Source organism: Stegostoma tigrinum, chromosome 6 (assembly GCF_030684315.1).
Source record: "Stegostoma tigrinum isolate sSteTig4 chromosome 6, sSteTig4.hap1, whole genome shotgun sequence".
Taxonomy (NCBI): domain Eukaryota; kingdom Metazoa; phylum Chordata; class Chondrichthyes; order Orectolobiformes; family Stegostomatidae; genus Stegostoma; species Stegostoma tigrinum.
In genome coordinates this window covers 45706445-45726159 of record NC_081359.1, presented here as the reverse complement: position 1 = coordinate 45726159, position 19715 = coordinate 45706445, and the positions used below count along the sequence as shown (strand labels likewise).

Here is a 19715-nt window from a genome sequence, read left to right as displayed (position 1 = left end):
AGTATATAAACTTATGAGGCACAGATAGGGCGCACAGTCAGAGTCTTCTTCCCAGGATGTAAATATCAAACACTAGGGGGCTTGGTTTAAGGCGAGAGGGGAAATGTTTGAAGGCGGTGTGAGAAGTTTTTTTTTAAAAATGATGCAGAGGATGAGAGGTGCCTATGACGCGCTACTAAGGGAGATGGCTTTTTATAGCAGAGAGCGGCGGGAGCCGGGCGGAAATGAGGTCGCAGTATAGAAGCAGTCGGGAAGGTAAGTGAGTGCTATTTAAGTACCTACCTCGAAGCCAACGGTCCTTTTTGCAGCAGAGAGCTGCAGGAAGAGCGGAAGAAGTGTGGAGCTTGCTGGGAAGGTGAGTGTTTTTAAGTGGGTGCTTTTTTTGTTTCTCTTCCTAGTTTAGTATTGTGTGAGCTTTCAGATTAGCGGGATATGGATGTTAGGACAGTTACATGTTCGTCCTGTAGAATGTGGCAGGCGAGAGACACGACACATGTCTCCGTTGGCCATATTTGCGGGAAGTACACCCAACTCCAGCTCCTCGAAAACCGAGTTAGGGAACCGGAGCTGGAGCTAGATGGATTGTGGATCATCCGGGAGCCTGAGGTGGAAATTGAGAGGATGTACAAGGAGGTGGTCACTCCTCAAGCGCAGGATGAAGACAGCTGGGTTACAGTCAGGAGGCGGAAAGGGAGCCGACAGACAGAGCAGGGATCCCCTGCGGCCGTTCCCCTCAGCAATAAGTATACCGCTTCGGATACTGCTGGTGGGGACAGCCTACCAGGGGAAAACCATAGTTGTCAGGTCTCTGGCACCGTGGCTCAGAAGGGAAGGGGGGAGAATAGAAAAAGCTAGTGGTAGGGGTCTCAATAGTTAGATAGGTTGACAGGAGATTTTTGTGGTCAGGAACGGGTCTCCCAGAAGGTATGTTGCCTCCCAGGTGCCAGGGTCCAGAATGTCGCCGATCGGGTCTACAAGATTCTGAAGGGGGAGGGTGAGCAGCCAGAAATCGTGGTACATATTGGCACCAATGACATAGCCAGGAAAGGGATTGAGGATCTGAAAAGGGACTACAGAGAGCTAGGTTGGAAGCTGAAGAGCTGGATGAGTAAGAATAGTGTTCTCAGGCTTGCTACCAGTGCCAGATAGAGAGGTGAGGAACAGTCAGCGAGTGCAGCTTAACACGTGCCTGCGCAGCTGGTGCAGGAGGGAAGGCTTCAGATACTGAGACCATTGGGATGCCTTCTGGGAAGGTGGGACCTGTACATGAAGGACGGGTTGCACCTGAACTGGAGGGGCACAAATGTCCTGGGTGGGAGATTTGCTCGAGTGAATCGGGAGGGTTTAAACTAGTTTGGCAGGGGGGGGTGGGAACCAGAGCTACACATCTGAGGGGGGAGGGGCCATAGTAGTCGATGAGGCAGTAGCAGGATGCAGTGAATCTACCAGGAAGGTTTTTCAAGTGATCAAATGAAGGGATCAATTAAAATATGTCTGCTTTAATACAAGGAGTGTCAGAAATAAGAGTGAGGAACTTGGATCAGTACTTGGGACTATGATGTTGTGGCCATAACGGAGATGTTGGTTTCACAGGGGCAGGAATGGTTGCTAGATGCACCAGGGTTTAGAACACTTAAAAAGAACAGGGAGGGGGGGAAAAGAGGAGGGGGTGTAGCATTGCTAATCAGAGTACATCACAGCAAGAGAAATTAAGGTTGCCGAGGAACGTTTGTCGACTGAGTCAGTATGGGTAGAAGTTAGGAACAGGAAGGGAGCAGCCACCCCATTGGGGGTTTTCTACAGACCCCCAAATAGCAGTAGAGAGATCGAAGAACTCATAGGCTGGCAGATTGTTGAAAAGTGCAAACGTAGCAGGGTTTTTGTTACGGGTGACTTCAACTTTCCCAATATTGATCGGAACCTCCTTAGTGCAGATGGTTTGGATGGAGCCGTTTTTTGTCAGGTGTGTTCAGGAAGGTTTCCTAAGTCAGTATGTGACAGGCCGACGAGGGGAGAGGCCAGTTTGAATTTGGTGCTCAGCAATGAGCCAAGACAGGTGTCAGATCTTGTGGTGGGTGAACACTTCGGCGACAGTGACCACAACAGCCTCACATTTACCATAGCCATGGAGAGAGAAAGGAGCAGTTAACAGGGGAAGATATTTAACTAAGGAGAAGGAAACTGACGCTATCAGGCAGGAGTTGGGAAGTACAGATTGGGAGCAATTGTTCCACAGAAAGGGCACAACAGACTGGTGGAGACTGTGTTTAAGGAGCAGTCGTTGCAAGTGATGCATAAATTTGTTCCTCTGAGACAGGTAAGAAGGGGTAAGATTAAGGAGCCTTGGATGATGGGAACAGAGGTGCTTCTCGTCAAAAAGAAAAAGGCAGCATACGTAAGGTGCAGGAAGCAAGGCTCTAGCACAGTTTTAGAAGATTACGGGCTTTCTCGAAAGGATCTCAAAAGTGGACTGAAGAGGGCCAGGAGGGGGCACAAGAAGGGCTTGGCAGGAAGGATTAGGGAGAACCCGAAGGCATTTTACTCTTACGTGAGGAGGAAGAGAATGATCAGGGAGAAGGTAGGGCCAATCAGGGATAGTGTAGGGAACTTGTGCATGGAGTCTGAGCAGGTAGGGGAAGCCCTAAATGGGTTTTTTGCTTTGGCTTTCACAAGGAAAGGGACCTTGTTGTGAATGAGAACTTTGAGGAGCAGAGAAACAGGCTTGAACAGATCGAGATTGAGGAAGTTGATGTGCTGGAAATTTTGGCAAACATTAAGATTGATAAGTCCCCAGGGCCAGACCAGATTTATCCTAGAGTGTTCTGGGAAGCGAGAAAGGAGGTTGCTAAGCCACTGGCGAAGATCTTTGTTTCGTTGCTCTCCATGGGAGTTGTACCAGAAGATTGGAGGGAGGCAAATGTTGTTCCTTTTTTCAAGAAAGGGAGTAGGGAAATCCCTGGAAATTACAGACCAGTCAATCTTACATCTGTGGTCAGCAAGGTTTTGGAAAGAATTCTGAGGGATAGGATTTATGACTATTTGGAAAAGCATAGCTTTGGGAAGTTGGCATGGCTTTGTGAGGGGCAGGTCATGCCTCAAAATCTTATTGACTTCTTTGAGGAGGTCATGAGACAGGTTGACGAGGGTTGAGCAGTGGATGTGGTGTACATGGACATCAGCAAGGCATTTGATAAGGTTCCCCACGGCAGGCTCATTCATAAAGTCAGGAGGTATGGGATCCAGGGTGATTTGGCTGTCTGGATTCAGAATTGGTTGGCTGACAGGAGGCACAGAGTGGTTGTAGATGATAAGTATTCTGCCTGGAGTTCAGTGCTGAGTGGTGTCCCACGGGGCTCTGTTCTTGGGTCTCTGCTTTTTGTAGTATTTATAAGTGACTTGGATGAGGAGGTTGAGGGGTGGGTTAGTATGTTTGCTGATGACACAAAGGTTGGAGGTGTCGTTGATAGTATCGAGGGCTATTGCAGACTTCAGCGAGACATTGACAGAATGCAGAGCTGGGCTGAGAAATGGCAGATGGAGTTCAACCTGGATAAATGCGAAGGGATGCATTTTGGAAGGTCAAACTTAAATGCTGAATATAGGATTAAAGGCAGGATTCTCGGCAGTGTGCAGGAACAGCGGGATCTTGGTGTTCAAGTGCACAGCTCCCTCAAAGTTGCCACCCGGTGGATAAGGTTGTTAAGAAAGCATATGGTGTTTTGGCTTTCGTTAACAGGGGGATCGAGTTTAAGAGCCGCGAAGTTTTGCTGCAGCTCTACAATACCTTGGTGAGACTACACTTGGAATACTGTGTCCAGTTCTGGTCGCCCTATTATAGGAAAGATGTGGAGGCTTTGGAGAAGGTGCAAAGGAGGTTTACCAGGATACTGTCTGGACTGGAGGGCTTGTCTAATGAGGAGAGGTTGACTGAGCTTGGACTTTGCTCTCTGGAGAGAAGGAGGAAGAGTGGTGACCTGATCGAGGTGTACAAGGTAATGAGAGGCATGGATAGAGTCGATAGCCAGAGACTTTTCCCCAGGGCAGGATTGACTGCCACGAGGGATCATAGTTTTAAGGTGTTAGGAGGAAGGTATAGAGGAGACGTCAGAGGGAGGTTCTTCACCCAGAGAGTTGTGAGCGCAGGGAGTACTTTGCCAGTGGTAGTCGTGGAAGTGGAGTCATTAGTCACATTTAAGCGGCAGCTGGACATACACATGGACAGCAGTGAATTGAGAGGCATGTAGGTTAGGTTACTTATTTTTGGATTAGGATTAATCCACCGCACAACATCGTGGGCCGAAGGGCCTGTACTTTTCTCTGTTCTATGGTAGAAGCAGATACGATAGCAATATTTAAGAGGCGTTTAGACAGACATATGAACAGGCAGCGAATACAGGGATCTGGGCCATGTAGGCAGGTGGAATTACTTTAGAATGGCAAAATGGTCAGCTTGGACATAGTGGGTCAAAGGGCCTGGACCTGTGCTGCATTGTTCTCTGGTTTGCTGCTGAACAAAAAACCAGAAACAGAAATTGCTGGAGAGGCTAAACAGTATAAGGACATCAGTGGAAGAGAAAGCAGAGTCAACATTTCAGGTTCAATGACCATTCTTCAGAACTGATCAAGTCCTGCGTAAGGACTGTTAGCTCAGGCACAGCCCATGGAATTGAAGACAAATTACTGATGTCTGTGAAATTGGTTATGAGGCATGCAAGAGTAGTGAAATTGGCAGGATGTGACCATTGGTGTCCCCCAAAGATCTGTGTTTGGGCTTCAATTACTCATATAATGTGTAAATTAGGTAGGGAATAGCAGAATCAGCCTGGGTGGGATGCTCTTGGTTGTTGTGGACTTGTTGAGCCAATGGGCCTATTTCCACACTGTAGGGATTCTATAATTAAATGGAAAGCTCTGCATCCAAATTTGCAAATGACTCAAAGTTAGCTGACATTGTAGGTAATAGCATAAAATTAGAAAGGGGTATTGATAAGTCCAAAGGTGCTAAACATTGAAATCCATCTGCCATATTTAACAATTGTGAGGTTAGCCATTTTGGACTGAAGAGGGATAGATCAGGGCATTGTCTAGATTGTATAAAGTTAAGCACAGTGGATGTCCAAAGAGATTTGGGGTTCAGGTTCATAATCTTTAAAATACCATGAACAGGTGTAGAAAGTAACTAAGAAAGCTAATGGAGTGCTGGCATTTATATCTAGAGGGTTGAATATAAGGATGCAGAAGTCACTGCAGCTATGCAAAACCTTATTTGGACCCATCATCGAGTACTGTGACCAGGCTTCGCCACCACTCATTCGGAAGATAACATTGGCTTGAAGGGAATCCATTGCAGTCACAATCCTGTTGAATGATGGAGCTGGCTGAAAGGGGTTTATGGCTTTCTCACATTCCTAATTTTGATGGTCTTATGATGTTAACAGTGAAAGAGGAGAAGAAAATAAGACTGGCAATGACGAAATATCAGAAAATGATGGAAGTTAACATAAACGGGAACAAAAAAACCTTGATCATGTAAACAATAAATAGGTAGTAAGGTTGGTGTCGTGACAGACAGGAAAAGCACAGGGTAAATCTAGAATATTTAATGAGTAGTCATAGAACATAGAATATAGAACATTACAGCACAGTAAAGGCCCTTCGGCCCTCAATGTTGTGCCGACCTGTCATACCGATCTCAAGCCCATCTAACCTACACTATTCCATGTACGTCCATATGCTTGTCCAATGACGACTTAAACGTACCTAAAGTTGGCGAATCTATTGCCGTTGCAGGCAAAGTGTTCCATTCCCTCACTACTCTGAGTAAAGAAACTACCTCTGACATCTCTCCTATATCTTTCACCCCTCAATTTAAAGCAGTGCCCCCTCGTGCTCGCCGTCACCATCCTAGGAAAAAGGCTCTCCCTATCCACCCTTTCTAACCCTCTGATTATTTTATGTGTTTCAATTAAGTCACCTCTCAACCTTCTTCTCACTAATGAAAACAGCCTCAAGTCCCTTAGCCTTTCCTCGGAAGACCTTCCCTCCATACCAGGCAACATCCTAGTAAATCTCCTCTGCACCCTCTCCAACGCTTCCACATCCTTCTTATAATGCGGTGACCAGAACTGTACGCAATACTCCAAGTGCGGCCGCACCAGAGTTTTGTACAGCTGCAGCATAACCGCTTGGTTCCGGAACTCGATCCCTCTATTAATAAAAGCTAAAACACTGTATGCCTTAACAGCCCTGTCAACCTGGGTGGCAACTTTCAAGAATCTGTGTACATGGACACTGAGATCTCTCTGCTCATCTACACTGCCAAGAATCTTACCATTAGCCCAGTACTTTGCCTTCTGGTTACTCCTACCAAAGTGCATCACCTCACACTTGTCTGCATTAAACTCCATTGGCCACCTCTCAACCCAGCTCTGCAGCTTATCTATGTCTCTCTGCAACCTACAGCATCCTTCATCACTATCCACAACTCCACCGACCTTAGTGTCATCTGCAAATTTACTAACCCATCCTTCTACACCCTCATCCTGGTCATTTATAAAAATGACAAACAGCAGTGGACCCAACACCGACCCTTGTGGTACACCACTAGTAACTGGTCTCCAGGATGAACATTTCCCATCAACTACCACCCTCTGTCTTCTTTCAGCAAGCCAATTTCCGATCCAAACTGCTATATCTCCCACAATTCCATTCCTCTGCATTTTGTACAATAGCCTACTGTGCGGAACCCTATCGAACGTCTTGCTGAAATCCATATACACCACATCAACCGGTTTACTGTCATCTACCTGTTTGGTCACCTTCTCAAAGAACTCAATAAGGTTTGTGAGGCACGACCTTCCCTTCACAAAACCGTGCTGACTATCCCTAATCAATTTATTCTTTTTTAGATGATTATACATCCTATCCCTTATAACCTTTTCCAACACGTTACCAACAACAGAGGTAAGGCTCACTGGTCTATAGTTACCAGGGTTGTCTCTACTCCCCTTCTTGAACAGGGGAACCACATTTGCTATCCTCCAGTCATCTGGCACTATTCCTGTAGACAATGACGAGTTAAAGATCAACGCCAAAGGCTCGGCAATCTCCTCCCTGGCTTCCCAGAGGACCCTAGGATACATCCCATCCGACCCAGGGGACTTGTCTATCTTCACCTTCTGAAGGATTTCTAATACCTCTTCCTTGTGAACCTCAATCCCACCTAGTCTAGTAGCCTGTATCTCAGTATTCTCCTTGACAACATTGTCATTTTCTAGAGTGAATAGTGTTGAAAAATATTCATTTAGTGCTTCCCCTATCTCATCTGACTCCTCACACAACTTGCCACTACTATCCTTGATTGGGCCTAATCTTACTTTCGTCATTCTTTTATTCCTTAAATACCTATAGAAAGCCTTAGGGTTTACCCTGATCCTATCCACCAACAACTTCTCATGTCTCCTCCTGGCTCTTCTGAGCTCTCTCTTTAGGTCTTTCCTGGCTACCTCGTAGCCCTCACGTGCCCTAACTGAGCCTTCACATCTCATCCTAACATAAGCCTTCTTCTTCCTCTTGACCGGAGATTCTACCTCCTTTGTAAACCATGGCTCCTGCACTCTACAGCTTCCTCCCTGCCTGACAGGTACATACTTATCTAGGACACACAGGAGCTTTTCCTTGAATAAGCTCCACATTTCTAACGTGCCCATCCCCTGCCGTTTCCTTCCCCATCCTGTGGTCCCTAAATCTTGCCTGATCTCATCGTAATTGCCTTTCCCCCAGCTATAACTCTTGCCCAGTGGTATACACCTATCCCTTTCCATCACTAAAGTAAACATAACAGAATTGTGATTGCTCTCACCAAAGTGCTCACCTACTTCCAAATCTATCACTTGGCTGGGCTCATTACCCAGTACCAAATCTAATGTGGCTTCGCCCCTTGTTGGACTATCTACATACTGTGTCAGGAAGCCCTCCTGCACACTCTGGACAAAAACTGACCCATCTATAGTACTCGAACTATAGTGTTCCCAGTCAATATTTGGAAAGTTGAAGTCCCCCATGACAACAACCATGTCTCTCACTCCTATCGAGAATCATCTTTGCTATCCTTTGGTCTATTTCTCTGGAACTATTCGGAGGCCTATAGAAAACTCCCAACAGGGTGACCTCTCCTTTCCTGTTTCTAACCTCAGCCCATACTACCTCAGTTGTTGAGTCCCCAAACATCCTTTCTGCAACTGTAATACTTGACCAACAATGCCGCACCTCTGCCCCTTTTACCATCTTCTCTGTTCTTACTGAAACATCTAAATCCCGGAACCTGCAACAACCATTCCTGTCCCTGCTCTATCCATGTCTCCGAAATGGCCACAACATCGAAGTCCCAGGTACTAACCCATGCTGCAGGTTCACCTACCTTATTCCGGATGCTCCTGGCCTTGAAGTAGACACACTTCAATCCAACTTCTTGCTTGGCGGTGCCATCTTGCCGCCCTGAAACTTTATTTCGGATCACCCTACTCTCATTCTTTTCTATCGTCGAACTACAATTTTGGTCCCCGTCCCCCTGCTGAATTAGTTTAAACTCACCCGAACAGCCTTAGCAAATTTCCCCCCCCAGGATATTGGTACCCCTCTGGTTCAGGTGAAGACCATCTTGCTTGTAGAGGCCCCACCTACCCCAGAAAGAGCCCCAATTATCCAAGAATCCAAAACCCTCCCTCCTGCACCATCCCTGTAGCCACGTGTTCAACTCCTCTCTCTCCCTATTCCTCACCTCACTAGCATGTGGCACGGGCAACAAACCAGAGACAACAACTCTGTTCGTCCTAGCTCTCAGCTTCCATCCTGGCTCCCTGAATTTCTGCCTTAAATCCCTGTCTCTCTTCCTACCTATGTTGTTGGTGCCCATGTCTGTTTGCTTGTGAAGAGAAAGCTATCAAAGTATTGAATTATTGGTAGAAGTGGAGATTCTGGAGGAGATGGGTAGGTGAAAAACAAGAGTTATTAGAAGAATTACTAAAAAGGGAAGAATTACTTAACAAACTGACAGTGCTCAGAATGGATAAGTCATCTGGTCCTGGAGGCCCACATCGATGGGGTGGGGGATAGTACGGGATGCCAGTGGATTGAGGAGTCCATCCTTATTTAAGAAAACAGCAACTGTAATCATTCAGTTTAACATTAATATCTGGATAATGTTTTAGAATCAATAATGAGGGGCAAAAGCAAAACAAGAACTTGGAGAGATTTGAAGTAACTACCTGAATGGTGCCATCAATGGGAAATTTTAGTAACAATATTGGCTGAAGAATCTGCTGTTGTTCTTGAAGCAAAGGAAATTGAGGCATAGTTACAAAATAACAACTGATTTGGATAACATAGACAACCATTTAGGTTGAGATATCAGGGAGAGATGAAGAACTTTTTGCTCAGTAAGGGATAATGGCCTGGAACTCTGTTAGCAAGTGTAATGACATCAGAGATTTTTCAATGGCATTTTCTCTTTTAATAAAAAGATGAACATCAGGAAAAATTAAACCTGCAGTGCTATGAGGAATGGACCTCCCTTTCAACTCAATTTTGATGAAGCACCTGCTTCTTTTTCCCACCTCTCCCTCATCTTTGATGGTCCGCATTGCCCTTATTGGGTTCTGCACATAAATTAATCAATTGGAAAACATGGATGACTTAAAAGGCGGTTAATAGAAAAATAGAGTACCACAGATGATTTGATAATCAATAAAAATGATGTTCAGTTGTGTGTAAAAGCATTTCTGGATATAAAAAAAGGAAATTTAAAAAAAACAAGAGATAATGGGAACTGCAGACGCTGGAGAATCCGAGATAACGAAGTGTGAAGCTGGATGAACACAGCAGCATCTTAGGAGCACAAAAGCTGATGTTTCGGGCCTGGACCCTTCGTGAGAGAGGGGGATGGGGAGAGGGTCCTGAAATAAATACGGAGAGGGGGAGGCAGACCCAAGATGGATAGAGGAGAATATAGGTGGAGAGGACAGCATAGGTGGGGAGGTCGGGAAGGGATAGGTCAGTCCGGAGAGAACGGACAGGTCAAGGAGGTTAGTAGGTGGGAAATGGAAGTGCAGCTTGAGGTGGGAGGAGGGGATAGCTGAGAGGAAGAACAGGTTAGGAAGGCGGGGACGAGCTAGGCTGGTTTTGGGTTACAGTGGGGGAAGGGGAGATTTTGAAGCTTGTGAAGTCTACATTGATACCATTGGGCTGCAGGGTTCCCAAGCAGAATGTGTTACTGTTCCTGCAACCTTTGGGTGGCATCACTGTGGCACTGCAGGAGGCCCCGGATGGACATGTGTCTAAGGAATGGGAGGAGGAGTTAAAATGGTTTGTGACTGGGAGGTGCAGTTGTTTATTGCGAACCGAGTGGAGGTGTTAGAACATAGAACATAGAACATTACAGCACAGTACAGGCCCTTCGGCCCTCGATGTTGTGCCAACCTGTCATACCAATCTCAAGCCCATCTAAGCAGTGGCCACTACTGCCTGACATGTGGCTTCCATGGCTCTCAAGTAGCCTATCCATCATAGGGCTACTGCATCCAATTTTGCTGAGAAGTATCCAATAGGTCTTTGTAAATCTCCATGTTCTTGCATCAGTATGGCTGTCATGTATCCTTCCTTTTCACTTTCAAAAAAGTAAACAGCTTCCCACTGTCAGGAATTCCCAAAGCCAGTCCTGCAACTCTTCCGTGAAGGTGATAACCTCTTTTGATGTTCTCTTGACCTTTAAGTTGTTCAGTGGCTGAGTTAATTGTGTGTAGGAGTCAATTCAGTTCCGATTAAAATTACAGTCCTAAAAAGGATCTGAGTTCCTGGATGGTACTGGGCTCTTGGCCCTTCCAAATTGTTGCAGTTCTGTCCTGGCTAAGTTCTCATTTTCCCTCTAAAATATTTTGCCCCAAATACACAACCTCTTCCTGCAACACTTGAGCTTTGTTAAAATTGGCTTCATTTCCTCGGGAGTGCAAGTGGTCCAGCAGGATTCACAGATCCTGTTTGTGCTGTTCCTCTGCATTGGAAGCCACCAGAATATTATCCACGTACTGAATAACTGCAGAAGACATAGCAGGTAATTCTCACATGATTTTTCAGGGCCATGTGAAATACAGTAAGACTGCTGTGGAAGCCCTGTGGTAGCCAGGACCGGATGTACTATTGTTGCTGGATGGTGAAGACAAACCACTGTTGGATTTCAGGTGCCAAGGGTTCTGACCAAAATCCATTGGCCATATCCATCACTGAGAAGTATTTATGTTCCACTGTGAGGGCACTAAAAACGGTGGCGAGATCTGCAGCCAAAGGAGCTTTCTGATCTATGCCTTTCTTCGGTCAACAGTCAGGCGCTAACTTGCATTGTATTTTCACAACAACCATACAATGTTTTTGAAGGAGCTGTGTGTTTTCACCAGTATGTCTTGTTCTTCCAGTTGTTGGATGATGGCAAGATTCCTGTGATTGAGGCTGGGCTAATGGGGTATTGTTTGCTGCATGGAGGGGTGAGCACAGTGAATGATGCTGGTTCCTCCTTGAGCAAACCTCAATTATTCTTATTCTTTGTTCAAATTGGGTGGTTTTTTACCTCTATTTTTCGTGCATCTTATAGACCAGGTCACTTTACTATCCTCAAAGCGCAAGGAGGAATTTACCTGAGTTGGGATACTCATTCCCAACAGATCTTGTTCCATTGGTCCTACCTAAACTGAAGTTGTTAATTCATGCGGTCCCAATTTAACGAGCACTGGACGTGTTGTTTTAATAGTGAGACCTTCGCCTCCCACTCCATGTACTGTTTGAGTTTTCCTATCCAAGGGTAGCAATTTTCCTATCCTTGACTATTTCCATTACAATCTTGAATCTAACTGAGTTATGATCGTCATCTGAAAAACGCTCTCCCATTAATACTTCAACCACTTGCCCATCTTTGTTACTTAAACTTAAGTCCAGGACCACCCCTTCTCTATACTGGCTTAAAAAGTACTCCTGGATGCATTTTAAGAATTCTGCTCTCTCCAAATCTTTCACATAATGACTACTCCAGTTAATGTTGAGGAAGTTGAAGTCCCCTAAGATCACTATTCCATTGCTTTCACATTTGTTATACTTGGTGTAGGAAAAGATGTCCACAACGAACAAATCTCTTTTCAAATTAACCCTGTGGCAACCAACAGAGGGTGGAGCTAAGTTAACAAATTCACCTTCATCTCTCTCTCTACCCTGGACCATAGGTTAGTTGGGGATATCCCACCTGGAATCATAATAAATCAGGAATCATTGCCCACATTCCAGTTGTATTAGAAATCAGTGAAACAAAGTAAACATTAAGTATTATCTTAAGTAACCCCTATCTTCTTAAAAACTCAGAATGAATGCAAGTTGAACATGAATTAACAGGCAGGTTACAGTCAATTATAAACCATAAAAACCACACATTAAATGGCAGTTTCTCAGTCTGTATATCACCAATCATAGTCACAGTCTTTCAAAACATTTTCTTCCTTACAAAAGATTTCAGCTTCTCTATCTGGAACTAACTAAATCCTCACACTGACAAGAGCACTCAACTACCCAAATTCTGCGAGAATAGTCCTCACCAAAACTGGCACACATCTACAGAGCTTCCTCAACTTGGTCTGAATCAATATTATCTCCAAGTGAGAGAAACTGCTGCACTAATGATATATTTGCTTATTTTTACTGTATTCATCAAACTACCTGTGCTGCACCACTGGAAACATCAATAACTACTGAAGTATTATTCACCCATGGGATGATGACATTGCTGGTTGGGCCAGCATTTTTTTCTCTGACCCTAGTTGCCTTTGAGAAGGTGGTGATGAGCTGACTCTTGAACTGCTGCATACCATATACTGTAAGTAAACCGACAATGGTGCTAGGGAGGAAATTCTATGTTTTTTGATCCAAGGACACTGAAGAAAGTGACGTATTTCTAAGTCAGGATGGTGAGTGGCTTGGACGGATATTGGCTGGTTGTAGTGTTCAAATGTATTGACTGCCAGTGTTAGTGGGTCATGGAGCCATAACTAAAGCATTCTTTGATATCTTAGCAAGTGAGAGGGTGAAATTACTTTCACTTTTCACTTTCCCTTTCCAGTAGGGTCTAGCTCAAAAAACTTCCAAGTTTTGAAGCTGTGGACTGCAAGGAAATTTGACTAATTGGATTATCTTTTCAAAGAATCAGCCAAGACACAGTGGGTTAAAGGCCTTTTCTAGCATAACACAGTATGTCATGACTCAACATTTCTGTGATTAACCAAGAAAGTTACCAAAATCCCCTTTGTTTTTGCTACGAACTATTTGGACTTATGTCAGGTACCTAGCATAAAAAATCCTATATTAAATGACAATGCAGAACTTAGCAGGTAAACGATATGAATTGATTTGTTTTATAATCAACCTGTTCAGAAATATTATTACACACCATGAAGCGGGTGTGATTACACTGGCTCAGAGGCACGGATACTACCACTGCTCCACATGATGGAAATCTACTTAGAAATCAGGGATTTGAGCCTGGCAATGCCGGAGGAACAGCTGGAGGCATCGATCACATCCCGCGCTGAGCGGCCGGTTACGGCTCGAACATTCTCGGTGTTCTTGCAGCGCCCATTACCCACGCGCACCCTCGACCACCTTGTAGCGCGAGACAGTCCGATTCCGTGACTCTGCCCAACCGACTCACACATGCGAGGGCCAGGGTTACTGAACCGCCACGTCCCTGATCAAAATAAAACCTAAATAACTGCGGACACTGGAAACCATAAACAAAATCAGAAATTGCTGGAAAAACTCAGCAGGTCTGGGCAGCATCTGAGGAGAGAGAGAGAGAGCAAGATTTAACATTTCGGGTCCAATGACCCTTCTAGAGTATGTCCCTTGTCAAATTGTTGTTTCCAGTGTCGAACTGAGATAGACAAACTACACGGTAACATCTGATAGCGGCGTGTTTTCTCCGTGTACTACGGTACGGCCGTTATTCCAGTGGCAGGTGTCTGTGTTATAACTTCAAGTGTCCCCACAGAGTACATGTCTTACTGTCAGTGAATAGAGTATCACAAGTAACGGCAGCCAGATGGACCCGCTGGACAGCAGTCTTAGAAGACCCAATCTCCTCCTAGCCCAGTTAACCCGCAACTATGCTCCCAGGCAGACAACAAGAGGGAAGAGATGGGTATGAAGAACATGACTGTGGGGAAATTTTAAAACAAATAGCTGTAGCACGCTAGCAACAGAGGAGCCTCTGCAGCATCTGGACATCGTTCTTTTTACAGACGGATCCTCTTCCATTGAAAACAGGATCAGAAGAGCGGGAGGGGCATTCACCAATCTACATGAAGTTGTGGCAAAAGGTAGTCTACCCACCTGTACATCAGCCTAACAGGCAAGCTGCGTGCTCTATCGGAAGCATGCAAGATAGCAAAGGGACAGACAGCTAATATCTACACAGATTCCCCCTGTGCATTTGGAGTAGCCCACGATTTCAAGCCACAGCTGCAGATAGCCCCATCCGAGATGGGAATGAAGTCTGAAATATCCTTGAAGCCATACAATTACCCCAAGAGTCTCCATCCTGAAATGTAAGGCACATATCAAAGCACCACAGAAACTAGGAAACACTGGCCGACCAACAGGCGGCCTCACCAGAAGAGCGTTCAATGGAACGTGCCTTAATGTGTAAATTAAGGACGCTTTTCACAAGACCTAAAGGATATGCAGAGTCATCGCTCCTGCAAAGAAAACAAGATTGAGGCAGGAATTAAACTAAGACAATGGTATCTGGAGACAGAGAGAGCGACAAACCCGTGGCCCCGCAGGCATTAATGCCCTTTTTGGTGCAACAGATCCATTCATGGGGGCATTTGGCTCCGTAGCAAATGACGGCATGATGCCATAAGAGCTGGTGGGTTGGGGTTTTAAGAAGCATGCCCAGGTGGTAACAGATCATTGCATGACCTGCCAGAAGAACGATCCTGGATGCATCACAGCCATGACCCCCCATTGAGAAACCCTGTTCCTAGAGGACCGTTCAAACAAATACAAGTCGATTACATGTCCCTCCCCCCATGTCGAGGGTATGCTGAAGTCCTAGCTGTTGTGGACTTATTCTCCAGATGGGTAGAAACCTCTCCAGCCCAACAAGCCAAAGCCAATCATACAGTTAAAGTTTTGTGCAAGGATTACATTCCTCAGTGGGGAGTCCCAGCCAGCATAGACTCTGACCAAGGAATGCATTTCACAGGTGCTGTCTACTTGGAAGTTTGCAAGTTGCTAAACATTAAAAGGGACCTCCGCTGCTCTCATCACCCTCCATCATCAGGGCAAGTGGAATGAACCAACTGGATGATAAAACAAAGGCTTGCTGAGCACCACCAAAAGTGTTAGTAGTTACTGGTGGTGTACCGCAAGGGTCGGTGTTGGGTCCACTGCTGTTTGTCATTTTTATAAATGAACTGGATGAGGGCGTAGAAGGATGGGTTAGTAAATTTGCAGACGACACTAAGGTCGGTGGAGTTGTGGATAGTGACGACGGATGCTGAAGGTTGCAGAGAGACATAGATAAGCTGCAGAGCTGGGCTGAGAGGTGGCCAATGGAGTTTAATGCAGACAAGTGTGATGTGATGCACTTTGGTAGGAGTAACCGGAAGGCAAAGTACAGGGCTAATGGTAAGATTCTTAGCAGTGTAGATGAGCAGAGAGATCTCGGTGTCCATGTACACAGATCCTTGAAAGTTGCCACCCAGGTTGACAGGGCTGTTAAGAAGGCATACAGTGTTTTAGCTTTTATTAATAGAGGGATCGAGTTCCGGAATCAAGAGGTTATGCTGCAGCTGTACAAAACTCTGGTGCGTCTGCACTTGGAGTATTGTGTACAGTTCTGGTCACTGCATTATAAGAAGGATGTGGAAGCTTTGGAAAGGGTGCAGAGGTGATTTACTAGGATGTTGCCTGGTATGGAGGGAAGGTCTTACGAGGAAAGGCTGAGGGACTTGAGGCTGTTTTCATTAGAGAGAAGGGTGAGAGGTGACTTAATTGAAACATATAAAATAATCAGAGGGTTAGATAGGTGGATAGGGAGAGCCTTTTTCCTAGGATGGTGACGGCGAGCACGAGGGGGCATCGCTTTAAATTGAGGGGTGAAAAATATAGGACAGATGTCAGAGGTAGTTTCTTTACTCAGTAGTAAGGGAATGGAACGCTTTGCCTGCAACGGTAGTAGATTTGCCAACTTTAAGTACATTTAAGTCGTCATTGGACAAGCATATGGATGTACATGGAATAGTGTAGGTTAGATGTGTTCTGCAAAGCAGTCCACAAGCCTTCGCTTGGTTTCCCCAATGTAGAGGAACCCACAACGGTGACAGTGGATACAGTATACTACATTGGCAGATGTGCAGGTGAACATTTGCTTGATTTGAAAAGTCATCTTGGGGCCTGGGATGGGGGTGAGGGAGGTGGTGTGGGGGCAAGTGTAGCACTTCCTGAGGTTGCAGGGGAAGGTGCCGGGTGTGGTGGGGTTGGAGGGGAGTGTGGAGCGGACAAGGGAGTCACCGATTGGTCTCTCCGGAAAGCAGACAAGTGTGGGGATGGAAAAATGTCTTGGGTGGTGGAGTTGGATTGTAGATGGTGCAAGTGTCGGAGGATGATGCGTCGTATCCGGAGGTTGGTGGCGTGGTAAATGAGGACTAGGGGATTCTCTTTGGGTTTTTATGGTGGGGGCGGGGTGTGAGGGATGTGTTGCCGGAAATGTGGGAGACACGGTCAAGGGCGTTCTCGACCACTGCGGGAAGGGAAGTTGCGGTCCTTGAAGAACGTGGACATCTGGGATGTGCGGGAGTGGAATGCCTCATCCTGGGAGCAGATGTGGCGGAGGCAAAGGAATTGGGAAGAGGGGATGGAATTTTCGCAGGAGGGTGGTTGGGAGGAGGTGTATTTAGGTAGCTGTGGGAGTCGGTGGGCTTGAAATGGACTTTGGTTTCCATCCCTTATTCCCAATTCCTTCGCCTGTGCTGCATCTGCTCCCAGGATGAGGCATTCCACTCCCGCACATCATAGATGCCCGCGTTCTTCAAGGACCGCAACTTCCCCCCCACCCACCCACAGTGGTTGAGTTCAGGGGTGTGTGGGTTATAGGGGGATGGATCAGGGTGGGATGCTCCAAGGGGTGGTGTGGACATGTTGGGCCAAAGGGCCTGTTTCCACACTGTAGGGTATCTAATCTAATGTAATTTAAATTAGGGGCCGTTGACCCAAATTTTTAAATTGTCTCTGGTCACAGGGGAGATGCCAGAGGATTGAAGGACAGCTAATGTGGTTCCATTTTACAAGAAGCATGGCTGAGATAGAACAGGGAACTTAGAGCAGTGGGTCTGTAGCAGGGAAACTATTGAAGAAAATTTGTAGAGTTACTAATAGTACCAACAATTGTGAAAGTATACAATCTGCATATCCAGAGTTGTCTGAATCTTAGTGTTTCTAAGGGTTTTGCCATTTACAATATAATTCATATCTAAATTTGATCTTCCAAAATGCATCACCTTGCACATCATAGAATCCCTGCAGTATGGAAACAGACCCTTCGGCCCATCAAGTCCACACTGACGCTCGGAGCATCCCCCCCCCCCCCCCCCCCGCCCAGACCCATCCCCCTATAACCCACCTAAGCTACATATCTCTTAACACAATGGGAAATTTGGCATGGCTAATCCACCAAGCCTGCACATCTTCTGACTGTGGGAGAAAACTGGAACACCCAGAGGAAACCTACACAGACGCAAGGAAAATGCGCAAACTCCACACAAACATTCCCTGAGGGTGAAATCAAACTCGGGTGTCTGGCACTGAGGCAGCAGTGCTAGCCACTGAGCAACCGTGCTGCCCTATTTGTTTGGATTAAACTCCATCTGCCATTTCTGTGCCCAAGTCGCCAGTCTCTTTACGTCCTGTTGTATACTTACAATCATCGACAGTATCAGCAGCTTCACCAATCTCCGTGTCATCAGCAAACTTGTTTATCAGACCACCCACACTTTCCTCCAGATCATTTGTGTTACAAACAACAAAGAACTTAAAACTAATCCCTGTGGAACACTACTAGTTACCAGTCTCCATTATGAAAAACATCCTTCCACCACTATCCTCTGTCTTCTATGACCAAGCCAATTTTCAATCCATCTAGCCAGCCCACCCAGATCCCTTGTGATTTTAGTTTTTTACCAACCTGCCATGTGTGATTTTATCAAAAGGCTTACTAAAGACTATATAAACTATATCCACAGCCTTTCCCTCATCAATTATGCTCTTACCTCTTCAAAAAATTCAATCAGGTTGGTGAGACATGACCTTCCCTGGACAAAACCATGCTGCCTGTCACTAACTGGTCCGTTTTCCTTCAAATGCACATATATCTTGTCCCTTGGTATCTTCTCCAAGAGCTCCCTACCACTGACATCAAGTTCACCAGCTTTGGGTTCCTGGATTATTTCTGCATCCTTTCTTAAACAAGGCAACAACATTTGCTAATTCCCTATCCTCTGGAACTTCACCTGTGGCCAACAAGAGTGTGAAGAGATCTGCCAATGTCCCAGCTACTTCCCCCTCCCCCTTTCCTCGCTGAGTAACCTGGTCCTAGCCACTTGTCTATCTTACTGCAATTTAGGATTCCCAAAACTTACTCTGTCAATATGTTGACATTCTCTGAAGTATTCACACACTCATGCTGAACCTTAAGATTAATCTTATCCTTCTCCTTGGTGAAAACCGAAACAAAATACTCATTTAGGATCTCCCCCACTTCTTGTAGCTCTACGTATAACTTCCTTCCTTCATCCCTGAGTGGGCCTACTCTTTCCCTTGTTACCCTCTTTCTCCTAACATATGCATAAAAAGCTTTGGGATTCTCCTTGATCCTGTTTGCTAAAGACATTTCATTGCCCCTTTTTGACTTCCTAATTGTACATTTAAGTTCCTTCCTAATTTTGCTGTACTCCTCCAGCGCTTCGTCAGTTTGTAGCTGCCTAGGCTTGTTGTACGCTTCCTTTTTCATTTGACAAATCTTACAATTTCTCTTGTCATCCATGGCTCCTCAATCCTGCTGTTCCTATCCTTTAGTTTTGCAGAGACATGCATGTCCTACACTTCAGTCAATTGGTCTTTAAAAGCCTCCCAGAGGTAGATTTGCCCTCAAATAACTGCTTCCAATCCACATTCTGTCTAATTAGGATGTAATTGGCTCTTGCTCAATTAAGCACCCGTACCTGAGGGTTACTCGTGTCCTTTTCCATAGCTACTCGAAATCTTACAGAATGATGGTCGCTATGCCCGAAATGCGCTCCTACTAAAACATCAATAACCTGCCTGTCTCATTCCCTAGGACTAAGTTTAATATGGCCTCCTCTCTGGTTGGATTGTCAACATACTGCCTCAAAAAGCCCTCCCGGACACAGCTAACAAATTGCTCTCCATCCAAGCCCCTGGCTCTAAGGGATTCTCAGTCAATAAGAGGAAATCACCTACCATAATCAGCTTGCTGTTTTCACACTTCACACTTTTCCAGTATCTGACTACATATCTGCTCCTCTATCTCTCGTGGGCTGTTGGGCGGATGATAGAAAACTCCCAACGTAGTGCTTTCACCCTTCCTAATCCTGAGCTCCATCCAT

The 19715-nt window shown here is 45.6% G+C and overlaps 1 long non-coding RNA gene across 2 annotated transcripts in view; it reads left to right on the top strand.

Annotated features, from left to right (window-relative positions):
• Positions 1-244: 244 nt before the first annotated feature.
• The window catches only part of LOC125453526 (uncharacterized), a 32765-nt gene continuing 13294 nt past the window's right edge, over positions 245-19715 (top strand). For both annotated transcript variants that reach the window (XR_009445841.1, XR_007247781.2), the window contains exon 1: positions 245-355. This is a non-coding gene — a long non-coding RNA (uncharacterized LOC125453526). The remainder of the gene's footprint in view (positions 356-19715) is intronic.